The following is a 20,833-nucleotide window of genomic DNA, read 5'->3' as shown; positions in this document are numbered from 1 at the left end:
CAGCTGGGGGGGGGGGGGCTGCAGTCCTGCAGTCCAATAGCACAAGCCACCACTGATAGAAACCTGTCTTGAAGTCCAGAAAACTTAAGTGAATGAATAAAATCATGAATAGTTTGAGGTTTTTGTGAGATTTCTCTTTAAGTTTTCCCCCTCAATGGTTTTTAATTCATTGTCAAGGTGTTTAATGAGAGGAGGTGTGTCTCCATGAACTGCTACTGGCTGAATGTGTTTTAGTTTTATAGTTGTTACAATTTGTGTCTGAAGAAGCAATGTTTTACATTGTGAAAGTGGTTGCTTGCATCTGTTTAATAAAGACTTGTGGAAGACGTTTGAAGAGACTTTTGTGAGTTGCCTGTATTTGCCTTGTTCCAGGATGGATACTTTTGGGATTTGTTCTAATCATATATTCATATACAGTACTGTGGTGTGTGATGGTACACTTGTGAAGTTCTGTGGTGTGTGATGGTACACACGTGGGTTCATAAATTATGTATTCATGTACAGTACTGTGGTGTGTGATGGCACACGTGTGGGTTCACGAATTATGTATTCACATACAGTACTGTGGTGTGTGATGGTACACATATATAGGTTTATGAATTATGTATTTATATACAGTACTGTGGTGTGTAATGGCATACTTGCGTAGGTTTATGAATTATGTATTCATATACATTACTGTTTTGTATGATGGTATACATGCATAAGTGCACGAATTATGTATCAAAATACAGGTGGCATTCCACACCATCTCATACAATGATAGTGCATGATGGTGCACAGCATCATAAAGGTGGAGAGTACATATGAAGGATACTACCACATGTACCACTAGTCAAACACCCCATAGTACAAGTGTGGAAAGGGCAACACAGAGCACACAAGACACCAAATGATACAGTGATAGCACTTTGTAAAGAGTGTATAATATCTGCTACAGATATGGAATTATAGGCATGTATAAAACATACAGCACTGCCTTCTGATGCACACGAAGAGCATGAACAACAAGGAGCACGCAACAATATAAAATATATATCTTGTCTTTTAAGGCTTCCTGACATATATAAAAATAACTACTTAATATAGAGTAACAATAAACAGAGAACTATTTACAAATGTATACAAAACCATACAGATCTGGTGTGGTGAATATCCTGTGGGAAAGGTGGTGCATTCTGTGATCACCACGGAAGCTTTGAGTCAAGCTGACATGTCAAGCAATGTACCTCTCTAGCCCTCTTTAAGAGGAACCTGGACAACTGGATGGGAAAGAGAAAATACACCCCTGGGATCCCACCTGTGTCCCTGCTGGACAGGGGAAACATGCGCTGACTTTGAGGGAACATGGGACAAATTCTTGGCTAGGCTTAAAAGGGCCTCCAGGCCAATAGCCTAGCATCAACCTATAAACCTATGAAAGTACATCCCTGGACTGTGTGGTTTGCTGTGTGGCCTGCTGTGTCTGTGCAAGCTGTCATCTGCCACACTGAAGGGGGTGCTCCCACCGAGCCACATGTCTTGTAGCATATGGCTGGATATGGGCACTCACAGACAGGGAAGGCAGAGTAATTTATGTTGGAACTTCCTTCAGGTACTGGCCACCATCTTAGGAGGTTGTTGAGCATAAACTGCAGAGTGATCAACAATTATGTTGGCAAAGATGTTGTATTGGTGACATTATTTATAGGAACCTGTTGCTGTTCTTTGCAATTATTCCTCCATAGTGTCTGTAAGGTGCCAGATATTCCATAACATCACCTTATGTTGGATAAGACCCATCTGGATATTGCATGAGCTGTACAGGATGTCCTCTAAATGGCTAAGAAAAGATAAAGCAAATCAGACAGCCTGGTACATACTTACATGGATGGCTTCTTGGTCAGTCATGCTACTGCTGGAGTCCCTCTATGGCATGTGTTGGCCTGAAAGATATAAAACAATACATCAGATAATGTACATCACTAGACAGCTATGGTGGCAGTAGAGACAGAAAACAATGCTGTCACAATAGCAAATGGCAAAGAGAGCAGTTGTGCAATGTGGTGCTGACTGATGCAGTCTACAAGTGCAAGATGTTCACACACAACCCATTGGAATAGTTGTGCAATGTGGTGATGACTGATGCAGTCTACAAGTGCAAGATGTTCACACTCAACCCATTGGAACAGTTGTGCAATGTGGAACTGACTGATGCAGTCTACAAGTGCAAGATATTCATACTCAACCCATTGGAACAGTTGTGCAATGTGGTGCTGACAGATGCACTCTACAAGTGCAAGATGTTCACACTCAACCCATTGGAACAGTTGTGCAATGTGGTGCTGATGCAGTTTACAATTGCAAGATGCTCACACTCAGCCCATCCATTCAGTCATACAGTGGGATGATAAAGATGGCCCATACAACTGACTGACACCTGTCACAGGGATATATGGACAAACAGGCCACTAGCACTATCTTGTCATCACAGAGTTGCTACCGGTAGACTACAAAGGAATGTCACACATCGTTGTGCTAAAATGGCACTGTGCAAATGGCACTTACTGTAGAGCTGACTAGTAGCAGTTTAATATAGCACTATCTTTATACATAAATATCTCTCAATACACACACACACACACACACACACACACACACACACACACACACACACACACACACACACACACACATACACACATATATATATATATATATATATATATATATATATATATATATATATATATTATATATAAATAAATGTGTGTGTGTGTGTGTGTGTGTGTGATATATAGAGCTACTGAAGTTAATTGAAACTTCAGTAGATTGAAAAATGGAAAGACAGACAAAAAATGCACACTTCTGTCCATGTTCTAAGACATAACCTAGGGACATGCAAAGAAAAGACAATATAGTTTGCAGGAGGACAAGCCACCCTACACCACTTGCTACTTAAACACACCAACACTGAGATTACACAATAACAAGGAAAGGGCATATTACCCAACAATGGTATTATAGTGCTCTGTGAGAAAAGTTGACAGCTTTCCTGTCGACAAAATCAATCTAGCAGAAAAGCAGTCAATTTAAACACAATTCAGCTAAGAGAGAGAGAGATTTATTTCATATAATTTACATTTCCAGTGATATGACCACTAGTATCATTTTCTTCACTGCTGTCCCCGTGACCACTGGGCATTACAGCCAAGTATGCCTCCAAGCATTTCTGCTGTTAATTCCTACTGACGCCTCTAGGTATCAGATATTGCCTGTTCATATTTGCATTAATAATTCCAAAACCATGCTACATAGAAGGTATCAGAAGATTTCATCTTAAAGCATACATGATGGCAAACACAATTGTAATGATATTTGACCTCTGTCTAATGCAGCTGAAGAGATCTTGAATATTATTTGTATACTGTTTATTTGTATTGGAATAATTTTAATATTTCTCTAAATATCTCCACATTCAGATAACACAGACAGAACTACATAGCCTCATATGAAAGATCACAGCTGTATGCAGAAAATCTTGCTGGCAGTATGTGTCTTGCTTGAATACTTACTGAGATATCGTAAGCTGTTTATACAAAATTACAGAATATAATATTCGCTGCATTATTTTTGGCTTATAAAATCCAGTTTAAAGTATCAAACTGAATGAATGCTGCCAATATCAAGATTAATTTATCCTGAATAGTTTGCCATTTATAGTTTTCTAGTAAAACTCAGTCAGGCCAGTGATATGTCTGTGTGTGTGTGTGTGTGTGTGTGTGTGTGTGTGTGTGTGTGTGTGTTTGTGTGTGTGTGTGTGTGTGTGTGTGTGTGTGTGTGTGTGTGTGTGTGTGTGTGTGTGTGTGTGTGTGTGTGTGTGTGTGTGTGTGTGTGTGTGTGTGTGTGTGTGTGTGTGTGTGTGTGTGTGTGTGTGTGTGTGTGTGTGTATATATATATATATTTTTTTTTTTTTTTTTTTTTTTTTTGCTACCATATCATATAAGTGTGTGTGTGGGGTGAAAATACACTGTAACTATCACATATACTGCAGTACAGATAACATCAATGGTGCTTCTGCTTTTCCAGATTGTACCTATGGTGTGGAGAGGCAGGCAACCAGACTGATATGCTCAGAGCAGCTACATGGATTGATATTGCCCACTGAGGTTGGTATTAGTGGGGGTACACTTCCCTGTTCTGTGCACAACCTACCAGCCTGCCTCCAATGATGATGGTGATGATGCCTTATCTGGAGGATTTCAAAAATAGGTTGTGGCACTGCCCACAGTAAAGTACCCTAGAAGACAACCTTTGACACCCTCCTCGGATAACAAAGTCACACATATACCTCTCACCTGTCCCTGATTTTGACTCAAATTTTAGCTCTGTCCCTCTTAATCCCTCCTAGAACTAATGATTTTTGGAGGAAAGGTGGTGAATTACACTTAATGAATAATGACAATAATTACGAGTTATAGACTTCTTTTACTTAAGAAACTGTGTATTAATTCATATGCTCTGATTCTGTCAATGTCTCAAGTTAAGAGCACTAATATTTTAAAAGTGTCCCTGATTTTTTCCGAATTTGTCCCTGATTCTGTTGAAATTTATCCCTGACTGGTTGAGAGCTATTGGGGCCTGCACATGGAAGTCAGGATGGGGAGGATTTCACCTGCATGGTGTCCACCACATAGTAATGGTGCTTCTGTGTCATTCAGTGTTGACATTCAGATCAGTGATATTCTGATAACAGAGTAACTTATGGATGGACCTGCATAGGTGGCCTCATAGCAGCACCAGCCTCATACAGTACCACAGGCAAGGACTGGGAAAGTTGCAGCTGCTACATTCCTGCACCACAATACTCAGTTCCAGTGACTTAACCTGCAGGTACAGTCTAGCCCTTCATCTGTATTGCATGCTGTGGACTGCACTTTGTATTGTGTGGGCAATGCAACAATTAGACAGTATAAAAGGAGGTGTGATGACTTCCTTAGGATCCAGGCTTCCATCCTGCAGTAGCTGAAACAACATTCTAATGATGTATTCAGGAGCTACCTGACTCGGGACACTCACAGTGTGTTGTGGTTCAGATGCTGCTCACAGTTATCCAGGCACAAGCTTCTTGCACTTACAGCCCCCCAGAGAAGGACAGTTGCATCATCATCCCAGGCATCTGATGCATCATTGATGCTCCTGCTTCATTCAGCAATATCTTCACAATATGCAAAGAGCGGGCCTACCTGGGGTACTCCTTCTTCCCACTTAGTAAGACATGTTGCCATGCAGACTTCTCAGCTTACACAGTGGACATGAGGGCATTACCCTATCCAACACAAAGGACTACCACAGCTGTAATGGTCATCTACCTCTGATCATGGCTTTTGTACATGCTATCTCACACATACATTAACTGCACCATTGCATATGTTATATATATATGTAGAGCAGATATTGAATACTTGTTATATCTGCATCTTTTTTCCAATAATATGTTCTTATATTTGCCAATACTTCCTGTAGATGTTAAAGATTAATTACTGTTAATGCATGCATTTTTAAACTCACAGATATATAATAAACTGTTGGATCAATCATCAGAACTTCATTCTATAGGTGCAGGCTGGTATACAACGTGTAAAACTATAGTGTGCAGATTATATTCAAGTGTCAAGCATTTTGTCTGACACAAAGACACTAAATGGCCCAGGTTAAAACACAAAAATTGAAAGGTTACGAATGATCTAGTAACAATGACTGTGTATAGTGTTGTATGCTGGGTCTATTTTATACTTATCCATTTAAGGACTGTGATGTAATTATATTACTAAAACAGAACATCTTTATGTCTGTATCTAGTATATTTACAATTCAAAAATGGCATTTACTCTACTTTGATGGTAAAGGAGGAGGTAACTGTCTGGAACTTGGTGTGCAGTTCATGAAATTCTGGGTACACTTTTAATCTTAATTACTATGTAAGATTTTCCTAATGTGGTCAAAATGCATCAAAATGCATATCAAGTGTGTGTGTGTGTGTGTGTGTGTGTGTGTGTGTGTGTGTGTGTGTGTGTGTGTGTGTGTGCGTGTACGTGTGCGTGTGCGTGTGTGTGCACGTGTGTGTGTGCATGCAAAAATACCTCAAAAACAACAACCAGACTTCAGTGCTAGTAACACATATAAGGGAATATGTTAAGTTTATATGTATTTATTTATTTATTTCTCTGATTGTTTCTCTGCACAGTAACAGAGAAGAGGTCTGAAAGTACACACAATATGATACTTAGAAAGCAGCTACAACAGGAGTGCAACTACAGGAGGAATATCTCAGTGGGGGGACCAACAGCAGGGGATAAAAATATGAGATGGGAGGAGCCACAGTATGTTCTGGCTATGGCAAGGAGGCAGCAGCTCCTACACGTCTTCAGTCAGTAGTACAGCATATACATTCTAGTACAAAGAGCAGGGCACACTTACCATTATTTTCACAAGTAGGGAGGGAAAACAAATGTGTAATATCTTCTAAAGTGAATTTTGCAAATGCTGTACCAAATTAAGTTATGTAATATGTGGGACTGTAGGGAATAACTGATAAATGTTATGTGATGGGCATCTGACAATGGTGGCTTGACTTTATATACCTATGGTGGCCGTACTGGTGTGTGTGTGTGTGTGTGTGTGTGTGTGTGTGTGTGTGTGTGTGTGTGTGTGTGTGTGCGTGTGTGCCTGTGCCTGTGCCTGTGTGTGTGTGTGTGTGTGTGTGTGTGTGTGTGTGTGTGTGTGTGTGTGTGTGTGTGTGTGCGCATTGGGAAACAGCCACAGAAGTCATTGCTGCACTGTAGCTTGGTCTAGTGGGCAGGTACAGGGAATGCAGGGCATGCATGGTACATGGCTGAGTATTCTGTGTGCATCCCCATCCATGAGTTGCAAGGTAGTACCACATAACTGGTTTGATGTTAGTGTGCTGTATGACTATGCCTGTTGTCTTTTACCAAATATTTCACTGTTACAAGAGGCACAATCTCAGGGACACCCTCTCTTGGCCACAGACACCTCAGTGTTCAATGTTCCTGTGGAAGTGTTGGTGCTGCATTAGTGTGATCTTGCCTGTTCATGCCCATGGTAGCAACCATTTATGGATGCAGCAATGGACTGGCTGCTTAGATGACACCTGTCATGTGACATGTGTACCAGGGAAGACATGGCTTCTTCCAGTATATGATTCAGTATAGAAAACTGTCACACATATTGGACACATACTCCTGGAGGTCATCTCATACACCCTACATTATGTGCATCAACTCAGTAAATGCTGTGGTGTCACTGGCATATTCTTCCAAATGGCTCTGAATACAAGTTGGGTTGCAACTGCTACAACTAGTCCAGAAGAAGGGCAGTACTGGTGCCTCTGTTGTACACCAGTATGCAAACCTATGTATTTACTGCACTGCTGTATGAGGCTTGTGATATCCATTGATGGTTGAATAATAGGGGATCTCACACTACCCTGAGTGTGACTCTCCACAGTAGCATGTCCTCCCTGTATGGTGTGTGTGTGTGTGTGTGTGTGTGTGTGTGTGTGTGTGTGTGTGTGTGTGTGTGTGTGTGTGTCTGTTTGTCTGTCTTCTGGGTTTCCACAGGCACAGAAGCTGTGTTCATGGCCTGCATGTTAAACATAAACGAGTGCTGTTAGTATCTCTTGAAAGAATGTCACAAGGTTCAGAAGTCAGAATCTATCTTTAATAAACTCCTACTGCTCCGTATCTAACAGAATCAGATCTATATCATTCTGAATAAATGCCTTTGTGATTCTGCCCATGATTTTATAAAGAATGACAGTCATTCTAATGGTTCTAAAATTGCTTGGGTTTGACATTAGCCCATCTTTATGAACTGTTACTATTACAGCCTGTTGCATTAGATTAGGGATGTTTTCACATGCTAACATTTTATTTAATATGACTAATAGTGGTTTAGTCAGGGTTCCTTTAGTCTGTGCAGGATAGCAGCAGATATGTCATTTGCATGGAACCCGAGTATTAGATAACCAAATCTTACATTTCAGAATAAACTCTAATTGTGGAAGCAACTTTTTATTGGTATATACTCGGCATTCAGCATAATCTTACTGATTCTTTAAAATAAGTTTACTTTGTTTGTCCAAATTCATAGTTTTATGCTTACGTTTTGAGTATTGTATCTCTTGCACATTCTGAATTACAAAGTGAAACAAAAGCCACACAGCAGACACATATAGGGCCTATGCATAAATAATCTGGCAAACAAAATATGTACAGAGGCATTTTATTTATCTATCTTTGTTTATCTGGAAAGAATGACTGGGTAATATTCATTTTTAGCAGTGGCCTGGGGAGAAAAGCTCAATTTGCTTACATTGCACTATATTAAGTTCCAGTTAAACACAGAGCAGTTACATTTCTATTTACATTTATACACAAACAGTAGTTATATTTATACATTCTAAGATTTTACAGAGGTACAAGTTAATAAAGAGAAAGCCCACATGCAACTTAGTGGATTTTGCAAGCAGCAGTTATGTATAAAAATGTTCTGACATTTCAGTGAGAAATTGAGAGCATTCTGTTTTAGGAAAGTATTTGGAGAGTATCGTACAGTGAATACAAAGTCTTAACCTGGTGATGAGAATATGCAGGACCAGGACTGGGTAAATTGTTCATTAAGGAGTGATTTAAAACTGTTGAGTTTGTCAGTGAGTTTTATTTCTGTGGGGATACTCAAGAGTTTAGCAACGTATTAGGAGTAGAGAGAGTCTCCCACAACATTATTTGACTTATTTGTGTGTAGTAAGAATTTGTTACTAGAATGTGGTCCCTTGCTAGACAGTAAGGCAGTAATATGTTTTTTAGTGCAGGGTATTTTTCTTGAATGATGATGGAGTTGTGTGCTGCAGTTAGTTGTGAATGTTAGGCAATTGTGCAGTTCAAGCCAGTTTAATTGCTTTAAGCTATGACAATGGTGGGTCCTATAAGGGAGATTGGTGACAATTTAACTATTTTATTGTAGTAGGAAGTGAGTTTCTTTCTTTGAGTATTGTTTAATTTTGTTGGGATAGGAGCGGCGTATAAGAGAGCTGAAAACATTTCTTATCAAGTACTCATGGTATATAAGCAAATTCCTATAAAGAAGCATTTCAGCACAGTGACATAAAGAAAAATGCAGTTGTAGTCTGTCTCTGTGTTACAGCTATATAAATTTAACAATATAAATAAATGGTACGCATGACAGCATTCCATGAGAGGTTCATTGCACCCATGAAGATCACTTGCGAGTCTTCCCTTAATTAATTACTTTCTGCAATGTTAATAGGTCTGTGTACTTCACAGGCAGTTTCTCATCTCCCACATGTAAACCGTCTGTCTTAATGTTAACCCCCTGACCTCTACAGGTTACAGGGCACTTCATTTGTTACCTGTTCTTTTTCACAGACCACATGTTCCACACAACACTCATTACTGGCCAGTTCTCTTGGCCTTTGTAAATCCTCTTGTGTTCCACTGGGTACTTGTAAAGAGTTGGTTAGCCTTAACACCAAGGTTCAGAGGCATGGAACGTTCTGCCTTTGCTACATACCAGCCACACATGCTCCCTAATTTAGTGTGCCTGAAATAGTGACTTTTGCTATACTTCATTTGTGAATCTGCACATTCTTGAGTATAATTTAATTTACACAACAAATATATATGACACTACCGTAGCTGTAGTATTGTTTGTTTACTTGCATCCTATGCTGTACCAAAACAGACATGTATTCTAATGTTAATGTTCAGAAATACATCTAAAATGGAATGTTCTGTGATCAAAAAGCCTTAAAATGCATTTTATATTTATGGTAACTAAAATAATACATATGCAGTGTTTCACTTTAAATATCATAGCCATAGGAACAGACATGTCTTCTTTGGTAAACATTTAATGCATGGTTTTGAACAGATATTGATATCATGAATATGCTTTTCATTCAGCCCTCATTTTAATCTCAAAGATAATTCATTTAAACCCATAATACTGTCTTGAAGGCATTGTTGTTGACCACTCTAATGAAGGAAACCGATTAAGCATGGGAGACTTGAAAGTGGTATACACCATTTCATATATTTCAAAGCGGAGTCACTATATCAGCCTAACGTCATACATGTGTCGGACCCCAGTTTGACCTATGCTGTTCCTCACTATGGGATCACAGCAGCAGCTTACAGTGTCCTGAGAGACAAAAAATACATATAAAGGTGCATGCAGTGTTGCAATATTCCACCATACTAATCTCTTTTACTCCTTATAGGACACATTTTGCACTAAACATTAGGGACTCCATCCTAATTCAATTCAAAATTAACCTTGTGAAGGTGTTTGATATTGCTTGTGTCTGTGTTCATCCAGATTTTCATGTTTAATTTTATTTGTTACACTGGGACCCCTATTTGCTGGAAACTCTTGCTTGATGAGTTTAGCCACCCATAAGTCCAACTTTATAATCTTTCATTACTAAAAAGGAAAATTATTCAGATATTGTTTTTATACTAGTCTGGAGCCTGGGAATTGCACTTGCAATATTTCATGAATCTGAGTGTGATGGTTGATTATCTGCCCATGTTTACATTTTGATACCTCAATATGATCCAAGGAAGGTAGAAGTTCAGTTATTATGGAAACATATGGTTCATAGGTTCATAGGTAGACACTGGGCTATCTGCCCAAAGGCATATATTAGCCCAGCCACGTTGTGCGGTATTCACCACCCCTTTGGTTACTTCCCTAGGCCCTTGATCTAGCAGCTAGTACCCTTGGCCCCTATCTAGTAGAGCTGTTGGTATGAGCCCTGGTGTGAACTTTCTGTTACCCATCCACTCGTCAAGGTTCCTCTTGAAGAGTGATAGTGAGGGGCTCTGTCTTATGTAGATCGGGAGCCTGTTCCATAGCAAAGGATGTCTTTGCGAAGGGAATCTATCCCTCCAGCATGTTCTATTCATTATTGTGCTGAGGTTTATATCCCTAGAGCGTGTAGCTCTAGTGGATTTGGTTTTGCTAAGATGGAGCATGTTCAGAAGTTCTGGGTTGGACATGGCTCTGTATGTTAGACAGAGATCGCGTCTGAGAAGGTGGTATGCAACAGAGAAAAGCCTTAGTTTTTTTCAATCATGCTGCATAGGGCAACTGTTTGAGGCTAGTAATCCTCTTAGTGAGGTACCTCTGTAGTCACTCCAGCTGCTGGAGATGCCTAGCCAGGTACATTCCAATTGGTGCATTGTACTCAATAATGGGTCTGATGAGGGAAGAGTAGAGGGGCACCACTACATCCTTAGATCTTGATGCAAACCCTTTTGTGATCAGATGGATCACACAGAAGGATTTTCTAACCACCTTGGCAACATGGTTATCAAAGGAAAGCTGACTATCTACTTGGGTCCCTAGGTCTCTTATTACTAATTCAGATTTCAGGGGGTTACCTCCTATGTGGTAGTTCACAGGTACTCTGTTTTTTCCAAAGGGGATTACTACGCATTTTTTAGGATTTAGCTTGAGACCATGGCTTTGACACCATGCATCAGTCTCGTTAAGGCCCTTCTGGAGGATATCCATGTCAGCCGGAGACTCTATTATAGCACCTAGTTTGCAGTTGTCTGCAAACTTGGTCAGCCACAGCCCATCAGTGCTTGCCTGTACTTCTGAGAAGTATATGACAAACAGGAGGGGCCCCAGGACAGAGCCCTGAGGCACACCGCTCATTATTGGTCTGGATTCGGACATAGATCCCACTACTCTTACTTTGTGGGAATCTGTCTGAGTGCCAGTTTGCGATCCATCTTGTGACGTAAGGGTTTATGCCCAGGTTGGTGAGTTTATCAATAATACCCGAATGGGGAATGGTGTCAAATGCTTTAGCAAGGTCAAGGTAAGCCATGTGTACCTCCTTTTCCTTATCTATAGCCTGAGTAACTGTCTCAAAGAAGTCCACCAGATTCAGGAGACATGATCTGCCCTTGATGAAGCCGAACTGTGTGGGGTCAAGTGTTTGGAGGTTACCAATCTCTCCATTTATAAGTTCCATAATGATTCGCTCCATTGCCTTACAGATAAGACTGGTCAGGCTTAGTGATCGGTAGTTCCCTGGGTCGGTTGTAGGCCCACCCTTGTGCAGCGGAACCACCGTTGCTGTGTGCCATTCTGTGGGCATATATCCTGTCGAGAGGCTGAGACTGAACAGGGTATTCAGATGCGGGGTTAATTCATTTTGGAGCTCACGTATGACACAGCCCGGGACACCATCTGGTCCCATGGAGGCAGTGTTTTTAGCTTTAGACAGAGCCTTATTAACCAACGTATCAGTAATAATTGGAGTTACACAATCCCCTGGAATAGTAATAGGCCCTGTAGATGGTGAGGGGAGGGAGAAATTTGCACTGAACCTGTCAGCCAAGATGTTGGCAATGTCAGTGGGGTCAGTGTATTTTGTTCCATTTTGTACTAGCTCAGAACAGACCTGAGCGTTGCCATTTAGGTTTTTGATGTAACCATAGAATGCTTTATGGTTATCCTTGGCATCCTTGACAATTTTCTTTTCGAAATTGGCTTTAGTTGACTTGATGAGGGCCCTTAATTTCTTACTAAAGCTGATCAGGGAAGATTTTTCTACTTGAGATTTGGCCTTTTTTTATATAAGTCTTCTCCTTTTATTGTATAGTTTGCTTAAGGCCGGGGTCCACCAGACTGGTTTCTTCTTGCTTGAGTAAGGAGTCTTAGTTTTATTTGGGAAAGCACGGTCCATGCAATCCTGAAGATGTATATAAAGTGCCTTGGTGTAGGATTCTGCATCCTGGATATCATTATCCTTCTGCAGGGGGATAGTGAAGCTTTCCACTTCTGACGCAAGTAGTTTGAAGTTTGCTTTGGAAAGGTTTTTTACGATGGTTTCTTTGACTGGGGGAGGTGGAGGGGTGAGGATGTCTAGGGTTATCAGTTTGTGGTCTGATCTGACCAGAGAGGGAGTGATAACGGGTGTGGTACAATGGGTGCCCATATTTGTGATGACTAAACCCAATATGTTGTCCCTTGTAGTGGGAGAACATACCAGTTGTTCGAGGGCATTTGAATTTATAAATTCTATGAACTGCTGGGCATAGGAGTTAGAACTTTGGTAGTTCGCCCAGTCTATAGCAGGGTAGTTGAAATCACCCAAAATTATGGTGTTGGGTAGGACCTTTATATTTTCCAATGCCTCAAGGAATGCTGAGTGAGCATCTTGGGACATGGTGGGCGATCTATAACAGGCTACTACTTGAAATGTGGTTTTGCCTGCTGATAGTTGCACATGGATGATCTCTGGGGCATCATGCTGTGCCACTAACCTGGAGGTGTGGGTATCCTTGATGAATATGGATATGCCTCCACCCTTTGTACTACGATCCGGTAACTGAGGCCGGAAGGTATGATATGAATTGTAACCTGGTAGTGCTGGTGCTCTCTGGAGCCTTGAACCAGGTTTCCGTCACTGCACAAACATTTATTTTCTCCATACTGAGGAGTGTCTCGAGTACGTGCATTTTGAGGTTGAGACTTCTGGCATTGAGTAGCATTACTCATTACTAGGTGAAGGTAGTATGCCACTCAAGGTCAGGGTCATACCAGCTCCTCAATGTCTCTTTTCATGTAGTCCAGGGAGGTACGTCTTAGATCATTTACACCAACATGCACAATGACAGCGTCATACTTGTACTTGTTCTGGAGTGACCTAAGTGCCTGTGTTATGTGGCGGATCCTAGCACCCGACAGGCAGCTGATAGTAACCTTCTCCTTGTTCAGCCTGGTGAGTGGAACATCTGTGTGCCTTACTATAGAGTCTCCTATTACTAGCGTGTTGGGTATGGTGTTTTGCCTTAGGGGCTGTCGTGAGGCACACTGCTGAGGTGAATTATGTGTTTTCTGGCTTGTGTTTGGAGGTGCAGGTTGCTTGCTTGTCTGCTTTGGAGGGCACTGTTTCTTTTTCATATTTGTACCTAGTGCCTCCTAATATGTTTTTATGTATTTATGTGTATGTTTTGCCGGTGCTTGTTTTGTAGATCCATGTGTGACTGGTGGTGTGATGCTAGTGTGTCTCTTCTCCTCTTGACTGTGGATGTTTGACTGTAATGCATTTACTAGTGCCCTTTGCTCCATCAATGAGTTTCCCGTCAGCTAGTGACCCCTTGGTGAAGCCTTACATTACTTTAGTTTCATTTTCCTGAATAAACTGAATAACACACACCCCCTATCCATGCAGATTTCTGAACACATCTCCCTTGTTTCACTCCTCAGATTAAGTGTATATAGGAACTATCTTCAGTCCAGTCTTCCAACAAATCTCTTGTGGAGTCAAGAAGCCAGAAGTCAAGTGAAATATGCTGCTTTTTTCAGACAGTAACCACAACACAATAAAGTTATTTTCTGGATCAACAACAGCAATATGTGTAAAACACAAAAAATGGTCTGGAGTGGCAGCGATGATGCATTAGTTCCAGCTATACCTTCATCCCTTCCCCCTTCCTACATGACAGTGCTGAAGAAATTGCTACTTTTTGGAGGACAGTTTCATAGTTCTGTTGAACAGGCAACCTCATGTGGAGGCAATTATTCAAGATCACATAAGGTCATCATCAGTGTTCTGTCCTTACATTTTACTATATCTCACTCTACACTGTGTACAAGCTTCTTTGGATCTTCTTACATGATTTAGTGTCTATAGACCATCTACCTCTTCAAATTGTAAACATTTTCTCTGACAACATAGTGCAAATAATTTCAATTATTATCAAAAAGTCCACTAAAGTAGTACAGGATCTACAATATGTGAAAACAGCACATACTGTATTACCGTATAAAAGAAGAATCTCAATTGCCCTAACAATCTATCATTCCACTGCCCCGGTTTCACATTTTTCTAAAAGGTGGAGAGATATTCACTTCCCAACCTCCTTCACCACTTGCTGGACCACAAACTCATCTCCTATTCTCAGCATGGATGCAGATCTGGATAATACAATATACAGACTGTTTGATGTCACTGAATACCTTCATTTTCAGTTGAATTTACATAAGATAATCAGATCACTTTTCCTAGACCTATAAAAAACATTTGACACTGTTACTACTGGACTCTTCCTCTATCAGACCCATCATCAAATACAGTGCTCCTTTTAATATGCACAAATCCAAGCATATTGCTCATCTAGAAAAGCCCCAATGATTTTTGACCAAAATAATGAAAGCTCTTAAATCCTTGAACTGTCCTGATAAATGTGCACAACTCTTCTTATATTCAGTAGCCTGTGTCTTGCTTTTTGAGTGATAAAAAACTAAATCCTATTTGACATCTTATTTCTTTGCAAAGGCAGTGGCTCTGCAAGCACCCGTACTAGGGAGAAAGTTTCCATCAACAAATAAACAAAATTCACATCAGCGATCCTAACTCAGTGTATTTCCAGCTATGGAACAAGTTACCACTAAAGACAGAGCAAAGTACAACTTTGTTTGCTTTAAGGCTAGTGTTGATTGGATGTGTAGACATAAATTTATACAAAGGTTTTCAAGTGCGGCCCTGCTTGATTTGAGAAATGGGCACTATTAAACACTAGTAAAGTATGGCAATAACTTTTAAGCTTATCTTCTTAGAAGTGTATATAGCTATGCCTCTTATGAACCCTGCGACTGCTTGCCTAGTATTGTTCCTAAGTTCTTGTTTTTGACTGTCCATGCTTATTCTTTGTTCTCAGGTTATGGCTATTAAGGGTCAATGGGCCAGCTACCTACATGGCAAACAAATAATCAATCAATCAATCAATCAATCAATCAATCAATCAATCAATCAATCAATCAATCACACAAAAGACTATTTCAGTGAAGGAATAAAATATTTGTATGAGCAGTTCTTAGGTTAAAATCAGTTTAGAATACATGGCAGTGCTATTAATGATAATCTTATATACCACTCAGACATTGGGCAATGGCCCTGTGCACTAAATGTGTACAGAAATAATTCACTGGTAAGTTAAAATAACACTATTATTTCAGAGAAGGCACTAAATCCCTTATATCTGAGTTTAATAATACATTTTCAGAAATAACTAAATTAAGAAACCGGCATGGAAGAATAATTTGCCTTGTAATTATATCTATAATTTTAACTTGGATGTACATATAGAAGAGCAGCCATAACCACAGCTGTAGAAAAACACAGCTACACACACACACACACACACACACATACACACACACGCACATGCACACACACACACACACACACACACACACACACACACACACACATGCAAATATGCACACAAACATGCACACATACAGTCTCACCCAGAGACATACAAACACACATGCATACATGTATTCAGAATCAAACTCCTCTGTCAGTCAATTAACAAAGGCTTGCATAACTCATTCCCCATTGTGAGATTTCCATGCTCATATTCAAAAGGTAAAATGAACCTCGCCCCATGGCATACAGGAATGGAACTGTAAGTGTGACCTATACAACCAAGTTATCATAGTGGCCTGAGCACTACAGAAACCAGGAGTGATGGTGGAAGGAGAGAAGAACTTACCACCTGCCATATGGCACTGCCCTAGCGGTGGGCGGTAGTTGTGACTGCAGGGTAAATTACTTTAAAAATTCAGCACTAAGGGGAATGAAGGCAAGTGAAACTGCATGGAGTAATGTGCAACTCTGCCCAGTTAGGGTTAGCAAAAATTCTTTACATAGCTGTATGGATAGCATTATATCAGAATGTTCTGATCTTTTCTCTGTCATCTTCCCTCGGACAATTACACTTAGATATTCGCCTCCTTTCCCCTCGGGGAGATCTGGTCTGAAGGAATAATTCAGACAATCACCTGGCAAGGGTTAGAGCAGATGACTGAGTAAGAAGTCCAGGAAATGGCTGACGGCTGACAGATGCAAGGGACAAATATTTAAACCTTCTGACAAGTAATCCTGAAAATACTTTTCCCTTTCAGTACTTATGATATGGAACAATGTATCAAGCTTTCCAAATCACAGCACAGTTGCAGGTCATGACACATTTATAGTCCATTCCTGTACACACTATAAATAAATAAATAAATCAATCATATATGAATTATAAAGTACAGCTTATAACTGTAGCGCATTACTTGCTTATTCGGATGGACATTGTCACAGTCTTACAAGAAAATAAATCAGTTTTCTAGAAATCAGATTTCTTAATATCATCACACCCTTTAGTGAAATTACTTTTAAACCAAATGATCAGCTGCCCCTCTTTATACAGGGCTGAGCCTGACATTGGTCAGTACTGATCAGGACACTATCCTGGTAAACAAATATAAATGAAATAAAATAAAATAAAAAAATCCATTTTCTCAAGCTTTGACAGAATTGGTATGAATATGAGTATGATCTTCATTGATAAGTATACTTTTCATTAAGATAAGGGTAAATTTATCCTAGTTAAACCCAGCATCAAGCTATGTAAGACTTCTGTTGTTGTGCACAGTTTGGTTGCCATGACAGGCCGTCATGCTTCAGTAACGACGATGTACATGGTTTTAATGTCTAGATAAAATGTTTTACGTTATAACGAAGATGATGGCAGTGTTTATAGGGGATGAGTTAGTTCACAGAAACTCATAACAAAGTGGGAAGAATGATAGCAACTACTTTATGCATGTCTCTCAACCATTCCTGATTTTGCCTCATACTTTTACTATGTCACATTGTAAATTTTTTGAACTTTTATTAAATCACTAAGAATTACAGCTGAACTGACACCCTGACACCATGTGCAAAAATGGGAAAAAGGGTTGTGAATGGATGGGTTACAATCTGTAAATAATGTCAGAATTTTGAGTTTCATAATGTTTATAATTCAGACTGTGTTATTACAGTACCAGTGGTGCAAAACTTTAGGGGAACCACTGTACTATTTAAAATTGTCCCTGATTTTGGATGTTTGTTCCTCCCTGTTACATTTGCCTTTGCCCCTGATTCTGGAGACTGAGCTATGACTTAATATTTCATAAAGATACACTTTTGAAAAAGATGCAGGAATGTGTCCTGTATTAAAATCAGGTGACTACATGGTTAAAGTGAAAAATGTTGACAATGACTGAACAAACAGACAGCTGCTGCTTTGTAGACTTATTTCAACAAACCTACATCACCTAATCACCTGTAATCACTGCCACATGTTTTTCTAACCTATATAAAGAGCCATTTGTCAAACCACTGTGGAGCATACATCAGGAAAAAAATATAACTATGTTTTAGCTAATGCTGTGCTAAGCCTAAAGGGAAATCATATTTACATAAGCAGTCCTGCTTTCACTTTCAGTACCAGGTAATCCAAGTCTACATAAAAAAAACAACTTGACTACACAGAGTGCTTATTTGCAGCCTGCACAGCTTCTAGTTTGCGCTTGTTGTACTGGAAATGAGTAATGGATTTTCTAAGACTACTCTTGAAGAAAGAAATATAAAGGAAATATAGATCATAGCAGAGCTGCAAATAGTAATACCCACGAAAGTAAAACATGCATTATTGTTTTACTGTAGTGGTTATTCTAGCAACTTCATGAGGGCTCAGTCAGTTGCAAAGCAACCAAACATTGTTGCTATGATACCAGAGCTCATAAAATCACATGTAAAGAAGTAGCTGAGATAATGAAAAAAGTCTGACTTATAATGCCAAATATTATGTGCAAATTTGCTTACCACAATCTGGGATGTGAAACAGACATGACAAGAATGCAGAGTCAGAAAAACAAAGAAAGGTGGAGATTTAATATTTACAGTGCTAACAGTTCAGTACAACAGATGTATAACCCGTCATATTGTTCTGTACATTCTTGTTTTATCTGTAAGCCTGAGTGCTGTTACCCACAACTGCATTCATGTTATGACAATAGACTAAACCAGTGGCTTCGAAACTTTGCAAGCTGGAGGACCCCTTTTATAAAGGAAAAAATGTTGATGGACCCCTATTGGCAGCGGTACACATACATTACATTTGGATCAACCCCCAAACCCCCCAATCAACCCCATCACCACCACACAGCCATTTCAGTGTCCCATTACTTGGCTAATTTTCCCCAGTTGCCATAAACACTGTTCAAAATTCTCAGTGTGCATACTGTTTTCTGCTTTATGTCTACAGCAGGGGTGTCCAACCTTTTCAGTTGCAAGGGCCGCATTGAGTCAACAGAAATGGTCTGGGGGCAAATGGCAAGTGAGGACAAAAAAAAAAAAAAAATGTCTCACATTAACTGAAGAGCAAAAAAAAAAAAAAAACCCGGTTTATGCGGACTAATGTGGCTGTATTGTAGGTGAATTTGAGAATTTGAACAATAAATTAATAAATGCATAATATTTCCCCTAAAATTTAATATCTCATTCTAATTATTTAAAAAACAGTTAAATCTAATATTTTCTGAAACATAACCTTACTAATTTTGACATTTATTTATATTAGTTTACTGAGTTAGTGCACTGATCAGTATTGAACAATTTCAGGGGCAGCCCAAGCAGGAACTTGGCAGGACAGTAGTGGCTGCTGAGTTTATATCACATAACTCCTCAAATATCAGTCATCCAGAAAAACCCTTTCTATCAGAACCTCTGCTTGAACAGGTTCTTTGTTAGTGAATCCTAAAGACTCACTACTTTGTGTAAGCAGCTCTCTGTCAGTAGCGTGCTTTTGTTTTTAATGACAACTTTATTCAAAAGAAAAAGAAGTGTTCAAGAGCAACCTTTGACGTTGCACAGGGTACGACTAAAATAATGTAGAGTTCTAAAACTAAACTTTAACATTGTGACTAGTTTCTACTGTCATTAACAAATCATTACAGTAGTTTACCTTCCTGGATATGTTGCATTTTAGTGGTAAAAAGCCTAGTGATCATTTGTACTTTTGAATCTTGCTAATTTTTGTTGTATAATAGAAGTCTATGTCCAACTTTTATACTGCACAGCTCACAGCTCACACCTGAAAACTTCCACTTTTATTTATAATAAAATAAAAAGAGATGAAAATCAGCTAAATGCAAGGTGTGTATTGAAGTGCTTTCTTGTGTATTCACTGACTAAATGCATAAAGCTGGATTTGTATTGCAGCATCTCTATTCCTGTTATCATACTGAAAATAGTTATAGCCTATGTAGCAGCTTAATTTTCCATTCACTATGAACAGCAGAAAGGAACATATCAATCTGTATGTACTTTTACTGGTCACCTGTGCCCTGCGAGGATGGCCTCAGTATTTGGAAAAAACTCTTATCTAACCATATGCCACAACATTCTGGTGACCTTCATCACAGGTACTAACAATGCACTGCATATCTAAAAGTAGTGGTAATACCAAACCACCACTAGACCAATAAACAACTAAGCACTGACCTCCTAAGTATAACTCTGAGGCAAGCCATACACATCTCCAGAAAAACAACCTGACATTGCTTCCCTTTTAAAATGCATCAAAAACACAAAACACAGATTTCAGTAAATGCACTGCTATTTCATCCAGTGTGTTTCTACTGAGTCTAGAAATAGACTAATTTTTCTGCATCTGCTGCAAAATGGAACTGTGATTTGAAACCGTGAAAGTTAAAAGTGAGCTAAATAATTTGCACAGCGAAGGTAGTCTACATGCGTTATTTATCCAGTAACTTGGAATACTTGGCAAAAGAAAAATATGCAAGACAGACAGCCTTCCCATTATGGTTAGGTGCTGATACCTTTTGCAAACTGTAAAAATGATGTGCATCTAAAAAAGGACACAACTTGTCAGCCTTTTAA

At 39.5% G+C, this 20,833-nt stretch overlaps 1 protein-coding gene across 2 annotated transcripts in view; it reads right to left on the bottom strand.

The window, feature by feature from the left end:
- Nucleotides 1-20,833, bottom strand: part of LZTS3 (leucine zipper tumor suppressor family member 3) — a 1,582,991-nt gene that overhangs the window by 790,169 nt on the left and 771,989 nt on the right. For both annotated transcript variants that reach the window (XM_044064093.1, XM_044064094.1), the window contains exon 5: nt 1,867-1,925. The gene's annotated coding sequence lies outside the window, so the exon portion shown is untranslated. The remainder of the gene's footprint in view (nt 1-1,866; nt 1,926-20,833) is intronic.

Source organism: Protopterus annectens, chromosome 2.part2, assembly GCF_019279795.1.
Source record: "Protopterus annectens isolate FY-2018-M chromosome 2.part2, PAN1.0, whole genome shotgun sequence".
Taxonomy (NCBI): domain Eukaryota; kingdom Metazoa; phylum Chordata; order Ceratodontiformes; family Protopteridae; genus Protopterus; species Protopterus annectens.
The sequence above is the reverse complement of the archived record's forward strand: the minus strand, read 5'-3'. Positions and strand labels throughout refer to the sequence as shown.